This window comes from Diplotaxodon limnothrissa, linkage group LG10 (assembly GCF_057381915.1).
Source record: "Diplotaxodon limnothrissa isolate DT_005_m linkage group LG10, D_limnothrissa_male_GT1.1, whole genome shotgun sequence".
In the NCBI taxonomy this organism is placed as follows: domain Eukaryota; kingdom Metazoa; phylum Chordata; class Actinopteri; order Cichliformes; family Cichlidae; genus Diplotaxodon; species Diplotaxodon limnothrissa.
The window spans coordinates 34,337,040-34,353,047 of record NC_140605.1 but is presented as its reverse complement, the minus strand read 5'-3'; the positions used below and the strand labels follow the sequence as shown (position 1 = coordinate 34,353,047).

Genomic DNA, 16,008 nt, shown 5'->3' with positions numbered 1-16,008 from the left:
TGTTAGCAAAAACCAAACACTTTTTTATGAAGTTAATGTGTACTTGGCATAAAAAGCATCTAATACATGAAAGCACCGTTGCGTAGAGCACATTTAAGTGCTTAATGAATATTATATCAAAGTAATGTGATTATTCAAGGACGTTTTTGGTTTTATGTTAGACTTTTAACACCTGAAACCTCCAACACAGGCTCCCATTTCACTAAAAATTCGATATTTAAAAAAAAATACTAATTAAATATTATTTTGTAAACAGATTAAAGGTGGAATACTAAGCAGAGGTTCTTCCCATCCATGAATTCCCCAGAGATAAACTCTTCAGGTTACTGCCCTGAGTGCATGAAACCACCTCTTTTAATCTGGTTTGGACCAAATTTCTGTGAGTGTGTTCAGTTAACAAGCAGGGCAGAATATTTCATCACGTCCTCACTCTGGAGCATTAATCCAGCTCTGAGTGTTGGGCTGCTGCTTTGGGAGTCAGCTGACTCCCTAAACAGGGTTGTCTTGTCATTTTGACAATTCTGTTTACCTGTCACCTGTATGTGTGTGTGTGTGTGTGTGTGTGTGTGTGTGTTCGTGTGTGTGTGTGTGTGTGTGTGTGTGTGTGTGTGTGTGTGTGTGAGTGAGTGAGTCTCAGCAGGTGAAGCGAACCAATTACAGCAGCCGTGCGCGCGCCTGCGTCCCTCTCAGCTGTAACAGGGGAATGTGCAGTGAAAGCAGCCGTAAGTGGGAGCAAAACTCTTCTGAAGCAAAATGTTTTTGCTGATTTCAGCACCTCAGCTGTAAGCACAACAAATTGTGTATTCCCCCTCCTACGCACAGTTTCCCTGACACACACACAAACACACACACACACTGCTGCTCTGTAGAAATGTGTGTGCTGTATACAAAAAGCATAATCTCATCACTTCCATTTTCCTTTCAGAATTTGGACATGTATACGGGTTAAAATCAGCAGCTTATTTTTTTCTATTTTCTGGTGATGAACAATAACTCTCCGTCTACATCCAGCCTTCCCATGCTGCGGTCTGCACGGAGGGTGATGTGTTCTCAGTTTTAAATAAACATAATAAGATTAACAAGAAATTAACCAGGAGAGCTAAACAAAAAGAGGAAAGGGTAGCGTGGAAACATTAGCATTCTGCGGGGAGCACTCTGGTAGCCTCGGCTGAGCTTTGATTTATTAATCAATTACTTAACCAGCAGAAAGCCAAAAGGGAAACAGCTGATTGGGTCTTTGCTGGTAACCACTTCCCAAATGGGGATTTTTTTCCAATTTCCTTGTTTCTTTGATAACTAACTCAACATGTTTGGGTCTCTGACTGCTGGGCAAAGTGTAGAATATTTTGACTTTGACTTCAGGGATTATTGGTTAGAGAGGAAACTGCCACGGTGTCACTAATTCATGTGTTATTATTTAGTCTTTCATATTCATCTGTGGGTGGAAAGTTTAAACTTTATGACGTTGGAGAACAGCTGCAATAAAAGAAGAAAATAAAAGTAAAGTAAGTAATAAAAGGTTTTATCTTTGGTTTTCTCAGAGACAGACTGTGGAAGCGCAGCATAAAATCTTTAAACAGCAGAAATCAATTTGTTTTCCAGAGACTGAAGCTCGTCTGTTGCTTTGTTCCTCAGACACAGACAGCACGAGGTTTTCTATTTGTTGGACGAAGCCTGCAGATGAAAACCGTGAACAGAATCAGACTCAACTAAAGAAAAACATGTGAAACTCTCTGCAAACTTTTCAGTGGTTCATGTTTTACACAAAGTAGTTACGACTTCAAAACAACACGGGAAAAATGCCAAACTGGAGATTGTGTTTAACGTTGAGGTTGCTGTGACACTAATGCCAAACAAAGTTTATCATAATTTAATTCAGAGCAGTTTCATCTTTATGGTAGAAGGTGTCTCTACACATTATCATAGTAAAAATAAAGATAAATGCACTTAATTACTTCACTTGTCACCTCCCTCTCTCCAACCACTTCCTTAACAGTATGGAGGAGTAGTGGCGCCAACTCGGATCCTCCTACACACAGGAAGTGACTAGCAGCAACATGGCAGCTAGAGATGACTGACAGTCATGTCAATTCAGTTCGGTGTAACTTACATGGCGCTGAATCACAACAACAGTCACTTCAATGTGTTTAATATTGTAAGGTAAAGACCCTTTAGTCATACAGAGAAACCCCAACAGTCACACCACCCCCATGACCAAGTACTTTGGTGACAGTGGGAAGGAAAAACTCCCTAACCCGGACTTGGCATTCCACCTTTTCCCCATTTATAAGCAGATTGTGCCACAGATTTACAGATTTTCAGATTTGGAGTGGTTAATTCTCAGCACTTTTACTTTGCATGCTTCTACAATCTGCCTCGGTGTAAGATGGAGGTTTTGCAAAAACACTAGAGAAGCGATCCCGTGGTCACCAAATACGACAACTTGCAGATGACTCTTCTTCTTCTTCTCAAGTTATGAAAAGAATCGATGACAAATGGTATTTCTGAGGGAGACCAGTGTCCATCATCAGTAAGTCTAACTGTGGACCATCTGGGCAAACTCACCCAGTATGTCAATCATCTGTGAGAGAAAGATGTGGAGTAACACTTCTGCAGCTGACAGCTATCCGGTCGTTAAGTCTGACGTCACTAGCCGTGTCTGGGCCTAAACTCCGCTGCAGGTCCATATATCAAACGATCACTATGGCATTACTGAGAGTTGAAAAACTGTCTAAAGTCTTTCATCTTTAATAAAATGATCAGCGTTCTGCTCTACCAGGTGTAACAATTGAGTTTAACATCCAGGCATCCATGAAAACGGAATTTATGACATTTAACAGAGTTAGAAGTTAGCAGGAAGTTAGCTCGCTAGCTTCTATCTAAATACAACATAGCATGTCTTGACTGCGGGGTTTTGGAAACAAATTAAAACGTACAGCTCTGTTATCACTTCCAGCATAAATGAAGACAGAAAACTAAACAGCAGTGGCGTTTGTAGGGTTACTGAAGTTGGGCTAGCTGGTATTTAATGATGCACTACGTGACCGCTAGCGACACAGCTATGTTAGCATAATATAAACAAGCTAACTTTATTCCCACTTGATAAAAGTTAACGTGATCACTGACTGTTTTAGGAGCTTTTTGAGATTAAATAGAAGAAAATACAAAACATTAAACATGTTAACAACACAAAAGCCATATTAAACGCAGACTACTTTAGGCCCGGAAGTAGGATTCGTCACGTCATCACTTAACGACCGGATAATCAGTTTACTCTGGAGTTGGCTGATTATTGGATTATTAGAATATGTGCTGTTTATAACCCACAGAGATTTAGACTTTTGTTTTGATATTTGGCTGACCCTGTGGGACTCTATACATACTGATTAAGCAAAACCCACCAGACTTCCATCATGGGTTCTGCTCTTGCTCTTGACGAAGGCGGTCGCACTTTTCTCCTCTCCTCCTCTCCCTTAGCTTCCCTGCTTAGCCTCTTATGTCCTTGTCTAGTCTCGTGGGGTTTTTTTTGTATTTTCCCTGGAACACTCTCTCACAGTCTGTTCTCTAAAACCTAAAAGAGGAATTATGGATTTGATCAACTGGTCCCTGAATGCAATTGACACCTCTTTCTCAACGAGAAGTTTGGGCTTGGGTGAGCCTGAGTGCTGAAGATATCTACCTATTCGGAACCATGATAACAGGGTTCTGGCTGATCGGAGCTGGCTTGGCCCTGACTTATCGAAGAATTAGGGAAGCGGAACCGGCTGTTCAAACCCCCCACAAGGCTGCCCGCTGGGATTGAAACGATGGGAGAGGCGTGAGTTTCTCAAAATGGGCTCATTGAGTGCAGCACGGCTAAGATCTTGGAGAGGCTTACGGCTGCTGTAAATACTCAGAATAAGATCTCTGACTGCAGACTGGATACATCTCGGGGAGGCAAACTGTCGTGAGCTCTCAGAAATCGCCTCTTTGAGCACAAGAATGACAACATCACAGAACGCAAGTATGGCGAAGCCCGCGGCTCTCCAATGGGAGATTGAGAGACCAGTGTTGGACTGTTAGAACTGCTTTGAAATTCATATGAGTTGTTCGCACTAAAGTAAAAAGCACCATCACTTCATGCGGTTACCCCTTTGGCACCAGCTGTTGTCTCAAGGCTGGAGCCGAACAAAAAACACCCTGATAACGACTGTGTTTAGTCTGTTCCCCCCATTCCATGCAAGGCCACCTGGGTTGGCTGGCAGACTGTTTACTTAGCCTGGCAGGGCGAAGGACACTGTCTCAACTGAACTCTGGACACGCACACACATACATATACACTGATATGCACACACTCCCCCCCCTCCATCTCCCTGTTGGAGCTCAGTCTGGGGGGAGTTATTTTTTTCTCCTTATCTTTCCTCATGTGGTGCATTTTCCATTGTTAGACCTCTCTGACCTGTCTTCCCCATGTGATGTTTTGTGTAATGTACTGTATGTATGGTCGGAGGGTAAGATGGTGCCGCCATTGCGTGCAATACGTCGGCAGCCTTATTAAATTTCCCGTTGTGGGACTAATAAAGGTATATCAAATCAAAATCAAATCAAACACTCTTCTTTCTGTCTTTTCCACCTTTAATCTGATTTCCTCTCCTCCTTTCTTTCACCCTCTCTGCCTCCCAGAGATGGTGAGGTAAAACCAGAGAAAAAGAGGGAGAGGAAAGCGAGGGGGCGGAGAAGCCATTTGATAACTGAGTGACCTGGAAATGTCAGAGATGAGGAGCGAGACTTTCTACAAGACACACGCACACAATTTTTCCTCTCACACACACTCGTACAAATTTAGAGTCTCACACTCTTTCTTTCTTTCAGACACACTTTTCAGGGTGAGACGGCCCTGCAGGTGGTTCTTCTTCTCTTGTAAAAGGACGTTTGCCTTTGAAGCAACTGAATCCAAATCAAAAGGGAGCTACGCAGGAAAGTTGTATTACATGAGATATGAGACGTGTTTGTACGCTGGCAGCCCCACATGGTGACGGGAGGTAAGTGCTGGCCCCCTGAGAGTGTCACTACCATAGACAATATAAAAGACGAACGTATCCACGGTGACGCCCCCCACTGGTTTGTCTTGCTATGGAGCCTCTAGATGAGTGTTTGTGCTGTCACCATTTTGGTATTTGAAACAGGGTGTGACACGCAAGGCGTGGACTCGACTGTGAATCCAAACAAAACAAAATGTATATTTTATGCAGCATGACCCGAAAGAGACTGAGCCATAAACTCCTGGCAGTGTTTACAGAGCCAGGAGTTATAACACCTGGTTATAACGAGTGTCGTTATAACCAGGTGTGTCACACCACTACTGAAGTTCAGCTGAATCACGAGAATGGGAAGAAATGGGAAGTTGATTTAAGTAACTTTGAATGTAGCATGAGCAATCATGCTAGGGTGGGGTTGGTACTTCAGAGACTGTTGGTCTGCTGAGATTTTCCCACACAACCATCCTCAGTGTTTACCAAGAATAGTCTGAAAAAACAAAAGTATATCCAGTTTACAAGCTAAAGTTTGGAGACAGTTACTTGAGTTGCAGTTTTGAAAAAGGCGTTTATATCCACAATAATGATGAAGTGTCACCATTGAAGGCTTAGTTTTATGCTAATATTGCAGACTCATTGGTTCAGTATGTTAATGCCTGAAAAACAACAGCACTGGCAGAGTGTTTAACAGATGAACCTCACAAGAGGATGAATGATGACTCACCACAAAGCCTGCTAAATAACCAACACCTCCACATCCACGGCTCACTGTGCACAACAGAAGCTGTTCATCATAAACGGGGCAACACTTTTTGGCGTTCTAAACCATCAATCTGACACCAAAACTCTGGTACCAACAGCAAGGAAGGGATCAAGAATATTACCTACAAAACAGCATCTGGAAACCATCTTTGCCTTCAATAACTTTAATGGCACTGTGCACTGAAGGGTCCCTGCGAACAATCTGAATGGGATGGATAGCAATGACTCACTTCCTTCTGATAAGTTGATGGCGTAAATCCAAATTGAAATCAAAACAATTACGAGGTCTTTGAGGTCTGACCTGTATAGTTGTTTTTTTTTACTATTGCCACAAATATGTGCCGTTTCTCATGACACACATTGGTTGGTTTAGACAGGTGGAGGGACTCAGACTCACAGAGGGGCTGTGTAAGTAACAGGTTATTTCACACAAAGGAATGATTCTGCATTTTGTCATTTAATTTCCTCGTTTTATACACACAACTCTCACCTTCAGTATTACAGTATACAGTTGCTCATGTAAAGGAGGGAACTGCACAAAATAAACCTTACACTTTATTTTGTGCACTTTTCAAAATTTCTGGTTTTGTGTTGCAACTCTGCAACTTAGTCTCTTAGGAAGTGTAGCCCTTTCTACAGGTGACAGCTGCTACACCTTAAATGTGATCACTTGTAAACAATAGTTTTGGCCGTGTGGTATAGATGGTCCATGAAGTTTGCACTTAAAATTGTCGAGCTAAATTCTAGTGCGTGATTAGTTTTCTGCGTAACAGTGATGCAACTTGGCACACATACAACCACCAAAATTGCTTGTTTTAGCTGACAGCTTAAACTCCACAAGGTCACTGCTGGCTGTAAAAACCAACCCTGACACAGGAGGAAGAGTGGGTCAGAGGGTCGCCAGTCCAATTACTGGTGACCCTGTAGTATCCTTGCTACTAATTCATCTGTTGGAGTGTGTGCAAATATCAGACAAAGTACTTGTCTGCACTGTATGTACATCATATGTACATCAGCCCATTTACCATTTGAGAGGCTCACAGTAGAGCTGCTACTCATCCACATTGAAGGACTAGGATGCCCTTTAGTGGGAGAAGAGAAAGCCCTGGGGCAGACCCAGCTTCAGTGTCCCCCAAGATGAGCTGGATAAAGTGGCCGTGGGGAGGGAAGTCCCGATGTGCCTGTTTAAACCCGAACCTGGATAAGCAGCAGAGAATGCATGGATGGATACGTCAAAGTGCATCAGTACTAAGAGTTTCTCTACAACTGACTGCACGTTCACGTTATCTCAAAGAAAGCTGACCAGTAAATGCAGAGTGAAAAATGTATTCAACAGACTTTATTTCTTCTGATCTCTGTTTAAAACATAATATCTCCGGCCGATTAAAATCAGCCTTAAGGCGGGATGATTAATCATAACACAGCACTCGCTGCATTATTTTTCAGAGTAAACACACTCTCCACACATGATTGTGACAGCATGCCCACTCCTGTTATTCTCCTTCATATCAAACTGTTGCCCTCTTCATAAACCCTTTGGAGTTATACTGTGTTGTGTTTATTTTTCTCATCTTAATCCTCTTCATGTCTTTGTGAAGCCACTGAACTCGGTTATTTATTTGCACACTTACTCACTTTTCCCATTGTTCTCCTCCTTGCTTGGGAAATTTGTCAGGTGGAGTTTTTGTTTTTTCTGACTGGAATATTTTTGGAAACACTTCACGGTTCATGCTTACAGTTCAACCATCCATCCAGTCTGTTATCCATCAATCTGGAGAGCCAGCAGGGCTCCATCCATCATCCTCACATACAGCATCCAACATTTACTCGTCCATCCATCCATTCTGACAGCACACAGGCAGGCCACATGTTTATTCATCTATACTTCAATCCATTAATCTCATCACTCATTAGTCTGTTTTGTCTACTAATGTTCATCACTATCAATCCTTCTATCATTAATCAAGTCACACAGTTGAAATTATTGAGGGTATGCAATGATTCGCCCAGTAATTAATCAGTTTTCCTACTTCACAGCCTGATATCTTGACAAAAGATGAAATGGCCACAATAGAAGGATCGACCTGTCTTGAGGGACTAGGGATACATTTTAATGTTGGTGTTCCTGCTAGTCAGCACTAAAAAAATTCGTTGGTAAAACGAATTCTTCATGTTTTATCAACATAAAACTCCAGTTCCATGTTGGTTCAAACATGTTGTGGTGCTACTGAAGCGATGTGTAACCACATTTGGCACCTGTGTGTGGATGCTAGCATGCAACAAAGGAAAACAACTGGTGCTAGTAATGCTAACAAGCTACCTTTGGTAAGCTAATCTTTTCATGTGCGTGCAGGCTTATACTAATTATGCCCCACATGTCCATTGGACTGGGCTCTGTTTTGAACGCAGACTCGCTGAATATTTGTTTCTCTCAAATAAACTTTGAAACCAATATAAATTAAACTATGATACAGTATGTTTCACGCCCTGTTTGCAGGTCTACCAGATGTTTTTTCAGTCCTCCGGGATAAATCATCCTTACAAACAAGAAAAAGTAGCAACAATTTTTTACACCCAAACCTAGTTTTATTTACAGTTATTTTATTTTCTATCTAAACGGTTTACCTTGTAAACCTAATCGAGTAGTTTTACTCTTGAAACCTGATCAAACACTAATGAAAGATTTTTAACGGGAAAGTAATACCACAGAAGGTTTCTCAGGGGTGTCAGAAGTAAAATGATCTCCACCTTTATCACCCCCAACCCTCCAAATGCAGACATTTACCTGCTTTAAAAATCCTCACTATGGGGAACATGACAGGTTAGATTAAAAAACTAGTTTTACACCACAAAAGAGAGAGAGTGTGTCAGGAAACACTAAGCAACAGCTTTAATTTGCTTAGGTTTCGATAATGAAAAGCAGTAGATGTGAAAAAGCACATTACAGACAAAGTAAAGTTCAGTTTTCTGAGTTGCTAAGTTTGACATATCTCCTGAGAGGACTCATCCACACAGGAAGCCACTAGCAGTGACATCCTTCTGTGACAATCATCAACTTCCAGGTACAATAGGTGAAATAAGAGCAGGTGATCAAAAGTGGACAGAAGCAAACTGCTGATTGATACATCAGGACATCGTTTACCTGAAGCTCCAGTAGCGCAATCGGTTAGCGCGTGGTACTTATAGGCAGTACTGAGGCTGAGCAATGCTGAGGTTGTGAGTTCAAGCCTCACCTGGAGCAGTGTCTTTAGGCTTGTTCTTACTTATAATAGATAAGACAAATAACAATAGTATGTGAGGTGCCTGTAGCTCTGGAGGTAGAGCAGGTTGTCATTTCTGGGACCAACTATTCCAGTCTCCATGCCAAATATCCTTGGGCAAGATTCCAACCCCATGTTGCTCTCTGATTTGTGTGTTTATTGTAGATGGAACAAGCATAGTGAATGAGTGATCAACAGTCAAATCTGTTCACATGATACCAAACATTAAAAAGCATGCCTCCTATTTAAATATTCAATTCTAATTTTTCAGTTTGAGGATTGTTTTGTTTGAAATTGACAACTCAATTTGTTTCTACTCAGTTTGTTTTTACAGAGTTGTATCTTCAAAAAAGATAAATTAGCAACAACAATTGTGATGCATTGTTCATATACTGACTCATCGAGCCTTTCCATCCACTCATTATGCAGTAATTTATCCATACAGTTTTAGTTTCAATCCAGTTCATTCAGTCCAGCCCCCGAACCTACACAGATCTTCTATTTTCCCATAAACTCAATCATCCATTTAACAGACAACTGCCTCCTGATTAAAGAGCAGGCTCATAGAAACAGAAACTCAGTGGGAAAGAAAATGGTCGCAGACGTTGCATCAAATCATATCATCACGCCAAATTACCCACGAGTCTCTGCTCATTTTTCTCCCGTTGTGTCCAATCTGTCCGTCTGGCTCCAATGCTCCGCTGGGCAGTGCTGATAGGCCTGACAGGTTTCTGGATCCTCCTCGGATAACTGGGCCAAAAAAAGAGAGAGAAAATGGATCTGGAGGGGACAGGAAGGCGCTGACACACTAAAAACTCTTAAATCCCTGTTTGGATTTGTGGCAGTTTACAAACAGGGACGAGTAACACTAAGTATAGCTGGAAGGAGGAAAGAGAAAGTGTGAAGAAGTCCGCTGGATAAACTAAATCTAAACACTCTAACTAGGTCATATGGATGGATGTCCTGAGTTTGGTTTATTAAATGTTTTTTCAGGCCCCTCAACAGAATGTGACACCATAACTCACACTGATAACATCTGCACTGTAGGAGTACAAAACACACACTGGATTCCATGGTAAAGTGTAAAAACCTGCTAAGATAATCACTAATCTTCTTTATTGAGTGGTTTTGGTACCTAAACCAAGTAAATATCTGGCAAAACAAACTTCAAGCGCTCGTCTGTTTGACGCTGCTATTCTTTAAAAGCTTTCCTTCAGGTTGTTTTGTATGGATGTTCTAAAGGGAACAAACAAAAAGCTGACATGAACATTTTGGTTTATGGTTTGTTTCCATTTATATATTTTTATTTTAGCTCCGAAATGGTGGATTAAGCAAAGCTGATTGTTTTTAAAAGATCTTTTTGTCATAACCGTCTGCAGAACATCACTGATGACCTTTGTGGCAGTAGGAAAAAAGACATGGTCATTTTGGACACGAGGATGTGCTGCTTTCTGACGGGGAAACTTTGGACTTTCCAACCAAACAATCTGAAACAGGCCTCAGGTTGTGTCTTTTAGATGATTTGGTGTAAGGCCAGCTTTTTTCTCTCATTTTCTTCTTCTTACTTCTCCTTTCTCAGTCCTCCTCTTCCATCTTGTATTCCCCTCCTGTCTTTCCCTGCCTAAGGCCATATGTGCTACGCAGTTGTTCCAGCCATCAGTTTGTTTCATAAACCTCCACTTCTTCACTCTGCTTTCCTCCCCTCCCTGCTTGCGGCCATGCAGCTGAGAATTAAGAAGCGTGATGACCTCCCACCTCAACTCACTGATCATCACAAGGCAAACATGCACCGAAACACAGAAAGACAACCGCAAGGGACAAAGGTTTGGATCTGTCTGAACGAATGTTCGGTCGCATGAGTGAGCTGTGTGCAGTTGATTTGGGGTTATCAAATTATATGCTGGTTATGTCCATCAATGCTTTTACATGTTGAAACATCAGAGTCTGTGTAGATGGTGGATCCGAAGGAGGCAGCCTCTGAAAAAGGACATTGTGTTACTGAAAGGTCTTGAAAGCTTGAGTCTGATTACATTCATCAGCAATGTCAGTAAGTACTGGAAGGATTTAATTCTTCCACTGTTACCTTCTTCAACGACATGTGTTGCTGCCATCAGAATCAAAATGTCACTTTTTGTCTGTCTGCTTTGTTCTACTGTGAATAAAATACGAGTTTCCATGATTTACAGATCTTTGACTTCTATTTTTTATTTACACTTTACACACCAACCCAACATTCTGGAAGTGAGGTTGTGCCTTCAGCACATGTTGCTGAGAGTCTTCAGTGCAATAAAGAGTATAAACTCAACGCAGAAGTGCCTTTATGTGTTTTCCTTTCAAAAGCCATCCAGTAAAACTAAACAACCGATGACTTTGTGGGCTATACAGCATATTTTAATTCACAGCATGAAATATTCATTCCAATTAGTAAATTTTGGTCACTCTAAATGTAAGAAGTAGGATTACATAAGGTTTGCCCATTGGCTAACAACTTGTGGTTGACAATTAATTTCCAGATGAGTTGTATCCATTCCTTGGTTTTGAGAAAAGCCTCAGCTTGAAACTTTATATCAGGACTTCAAAGCTGTTTGGCGTCACAGTCTGTCTTTTACACTGAGCTTTTTAAACAGGGACAATTTCATAGTTAAGCCCAAACCATTTACTGCCTACACCAAACCAATTAGGTTTTATCTATACTAGAAACAGATGAAATTAATAAGAGGATAAAAATCAGTTGCTGTGACAATGTGCTGAGCAGTGATTCGCTGGCAGTACCAGTCCTTCCGACCTCGAGCTGTGGACTGTTTTTAAAAGTGGGTCACGTTGTGTACCTGACATGTATCAGGAGCTATAAAAACAGGTGTAGGGTCATAAAACTGTGGTTCAACTTCACTAAAACTGAAAAAATGTGATCAAAGCAGGAGAAAAAGTTATTTAAATGTATTCATGATGACAATAAACAGGCTGCTTGATCGTTCACAGTCGATGTTAATTGTTAATTTCAGTTTGTAGAATGCCATTTACCTCATCAGTTCTTCTTTCTATATAAAATGAGTTAGCATGCCTTTGGCTCTTCCTCCCTCAGGAGTGTGATAAGCAGCGTCTCTTCCCGACAGTCAGGCGTGTTGAGTGCTCAGCTTGAGTCGCTACATTCACACAGCAGTTGCAGCTATCTTTAGGTAATTTTAGCGTGACACTCCAAACTGCAGCGTAAACAGTTTTTAAGCATAACATGAGGAGTCAGAATAAAACTTACTGACCCAAAGAAATGCTGTAATGTATATGAATTAGCAAACATTTACTTCTCTTTGAAACACGGCTACTAACAATGCTTTTTAGCAGTTAGTTTCTTATAATGGACATTTTACTTTACAACATGTAACCCAATGAAACTTTAACATTTGGAGGGAACAAACAAAATCAAACAGTCTCAGCAGTTTGTAAAATACCCGCAACATTTAATGTTTTCAACTAACTATATTTTTACTTTTCTCGTTTTTTTCCCTGTTTCTGGGTCCAGGCTGCTCCTGCAATGGATGAGGCACATAGTCTATTGACCCCCCAAGACCCAAGCAGCCACAGGAAACAAACACTGATTATTACATGGCGTTTATTTATGAAGTACTGAGGGAAAACAACAGAACAGGAGCATCAACACTTCAGCGTCAGCCGAGGCCAAAATGATAAACAGCACAAAGCTAAGCTATGATGCCCGCACTTATAACCCCATGGAGAGAAAAAAGAAGCAAAACAAAGACAGAGTCTGACCTCCTTGTCCTATCCAAAAACAGGAGAAAACGATGGGTTAAAAGTAACAACAGCTCACCCCTACCCACTCCACTTTCTCAACTATTAGAAAGAACCTCAGCTGGCAGCGTCTAGTTTACGAAAATTAAAACAGCCATTTTTAAAATCGGGCAATGGGGGAAATGGCTACAAAAAAACAACCCTGTGTTACCAGAGTCTAAGGAAATGCCACAGTCCAAGCAGCAGGTATACTCTTGCTTTGACGTCCTTCTTTGTAGTAGTGTTCATGGCCCATATTAATTATGTTGCGGGACAAGCAGACCCTTTGCTATAATGAGAGCATGAAAACAAGGTTGTAACTGAAAATCAGTCAATTTACCCGACCCAACCAACCCCTTCAAAATATGAAACTGGTGGTGTACTGGGGGGTTCCATTTCTGACTCGTCAGGCTTCAAAAACAAAAAGTTCAGATTTACTGAAGTCTTGAAGTTTTTCAATGAGAAAAAAATTCCATAAACTTTTCCAGCTCATGTGTCTTGCCTCGTGGCGCAATGGTAGCGCATCTGATTTCAGCTCAGAAGGTTGTGTGTTCAACTCATGCCAAGGTCAAAATGAGTGCCTTCAACTTCCAAGTCAAAGCTGAAGGCACTGTTCTGTTACTACACATTGTTGAGTTGACAATTGAAGAAGTTTTTTTTGTTCAAGAACAACTTTATCTATTTCCAAAGCTCCCTAAACTTTTTTTGGCTACCAACTGGACCTTGTGACAAAATTGTGTGATCTGTTTTCTCATCACATCTGGGTCAATGAATTTCTGGGGTTGTTTGTTTAGGAAACATGTTGGACAGAACTATGGAGCCAGCAGAGTGGTAAAATAAATGCTGCACATTCCTCTCCAGAGCCACCTCCTCCAACCTCCACCTTTTGCTGGGGGACACTGAGGTGTTCTCACACCAGCTGAGAGGCATAGCCTCTCCACTGGGTCCTTGGTCTCCCAGTTTGACATACCCAAAACACTTAGCTTCATGTTGACCAGTGAGGAGGTCTTGGTATCCGCTGGCTTATTTTTGGCTGGCCTTGTGGTGTCTTTTGGTAGTCCTAGTTCTGTTGACCGGTCAAATTAGTCCTTTTACAGGCCTGCATTTAACAACTTGTGTAGAGAGGAAAAGAAGGTGTGCAAGTGGGACCTTGTGGTGCAATGGAAGCGCATCTGATTCCAGCTGAGAGGGTTGCATGTTCACCTCATGTCGAGGTCACCCGAAAGCTTCCTCAGTTTCAGCATTCAAGGTGAATCTGGGGGTGCATTCCTATAAATTAATACACAGAAACTATGTCTTTCAGAAAACATGCCAAAGATTTAAAATGTATTCATGTTGGTTGAATTAATGACTGGAAATGCTAATTTTCTCTGTTCAAGAAGAAGCACTCCTTTATCTATTTCAAAGAGGTTCAAATGTCTTTTTCTTTAAATGAAAACAACCAAGAAGAATGTTTGAATATTTACATGAATAAGTTCACAATGTGTGTGTGTGTGTGTGTGTGTGTGTGTGTGTGTGTGTGTGTGTGTGTGTGTGTGTGTGTGTGTGTGTTTGGCAGGTAGCACACTAGTTATCAGGTCTGTCCAGCTGCTTCATGCTCTCTAAGCACTTTACCAGTCAACACAACACTCCCAGGAAAAATAAAAGACATCACTCACGCTCACATCCGTCTTCAGTTTTGCTGTGTACCAGAAGCATTCACGTTTCTGTCCTTTCTGCTTTTACTCTCGGTTGTAGAGGTTCGACTTTCTGTAAAAAAACATCAAAGTCACTGTTAGCCAGGCTTTATTTAAAGTAGAACAGTCTGTAAAGCTGCCTCTCACCATGTAACACTGACATATACCCCCATGACCCAGACGTGTGGACGGATGGACAGACAGATGGCATTGTTAACCATGCAAGTTTGATCAAAGCTGAGATTCAAGGATCTTCTTATAGTCTGTGACTTTTCACATTTTGAATATTGTTTCCTTAAAAATGTCATTAAAACTCATTCTTATTTCATCACTATAACATTTAAGAAAACAATCTTTTTTCCCCTGATTTACCTTCATGAGCTGCAGCACATAATTTCCTCTGGATTCAATGAAGTGGTCTGATTATTATTCTGATTTCAGTGCCTCTCCTCCCCACAGGTCTGAGCCTACATACGTCAAGTCAGCGCCTTCCCTGTCTGTAGATGCTAGATGGAGGAAACCTTGAACGGAGAGCACAAAGCAAAGGGGGTACAGCCTTTCACAGGACCTGGTTATACAACAGGTTATCCTCCCTTCATGCCTTAAATCGTAACGATTGTGCTGTGACATCCCTCATAATTACAGAAAAATTTACTGCTGCAATACAAGCATCTGAAAATGTCTAAAAAAAGGAATTCTATCTATTATTTGACCTTTTCTATCAACCTCATAAAAAACAAATGCCTGGAGCATGTGTGTTCTTGTGTATTTAGAATTTCTCAGGCTCCAGTCGTGCGATGAAGTGACGTATTATCATCCAGTGACTTATCATTTACTTTGGAGGGCAAAAGGCAGATGACAAGCCGAGTATGTGGAGACAGCGTGCTGTTAAGATAAGAGATAAGATAAGATAGAACTTTATTAATCCCTCGGGTGGGTTCCTCTGGGAAATTCGACTTCCAAAAAAAGCACAGCAACGACCGAAGTTACAGTTACAGAACTGTTATATATATATATACACACACACACACACACACACACATATATATAAATACAGAGACAAATATAAATAAAATATACAAAGGGGATAAATAGAATAAATAGGAATAAAAAATAAAAATACAAGTGAATTGCACATTTCAAGTATTGAGTCTATTGCACTGTTGACTATTTACAAAAAGTATTGCACAAGGTATTGTACAGTGAGGTGAAGAGGCACTACAGCTTAGTTGTTCCCCCCTCCTTTGTCCTCCTGTTTCCCCTCCCTCTCCCCTCCAGAGAGGAGTTAAACAGTCTGATGGCGTGTGGGACAAAGGAGTTTTTAAGTCTGTTAGTTCTTGTCTTTGGGAGAAGCAACCTGTCACTGAACAGACTCTTCTGGTTGTTTATGGCCGTGTGCAGAGGATGCCCAGCATTGTCCATAATGTCCATCAGTTTCTTTAATGTCCTTTTCTCTGCCACTGTCACCAGAGTGTCCAGCTTCATGCCGACCACAGAGCTAGCCCTCCTGAT

The 16,008-nt window shown here is 41.3% G+C and overlaps 1 non-coding gene across 1 annotated transcript; it reads left to right on the top strand.

Annotated features, from left to right (window-relative positions):
- Positions 1-8,924: 8,924 nt before the first annotated feature.
- Positions 8,925-9,018, top strand: trnai-uau (transfer RNA isoleucine (anticodon UAU)). Its single transcript has 2 exons — positions 8,925-8,962; positions 8,983-9,018. It is a non-coding gene; the product is annotated as a tRNA-Ile (tRNA).
- Positions 9,019-16,008: the final 6,990 nt, after the last annotated feature.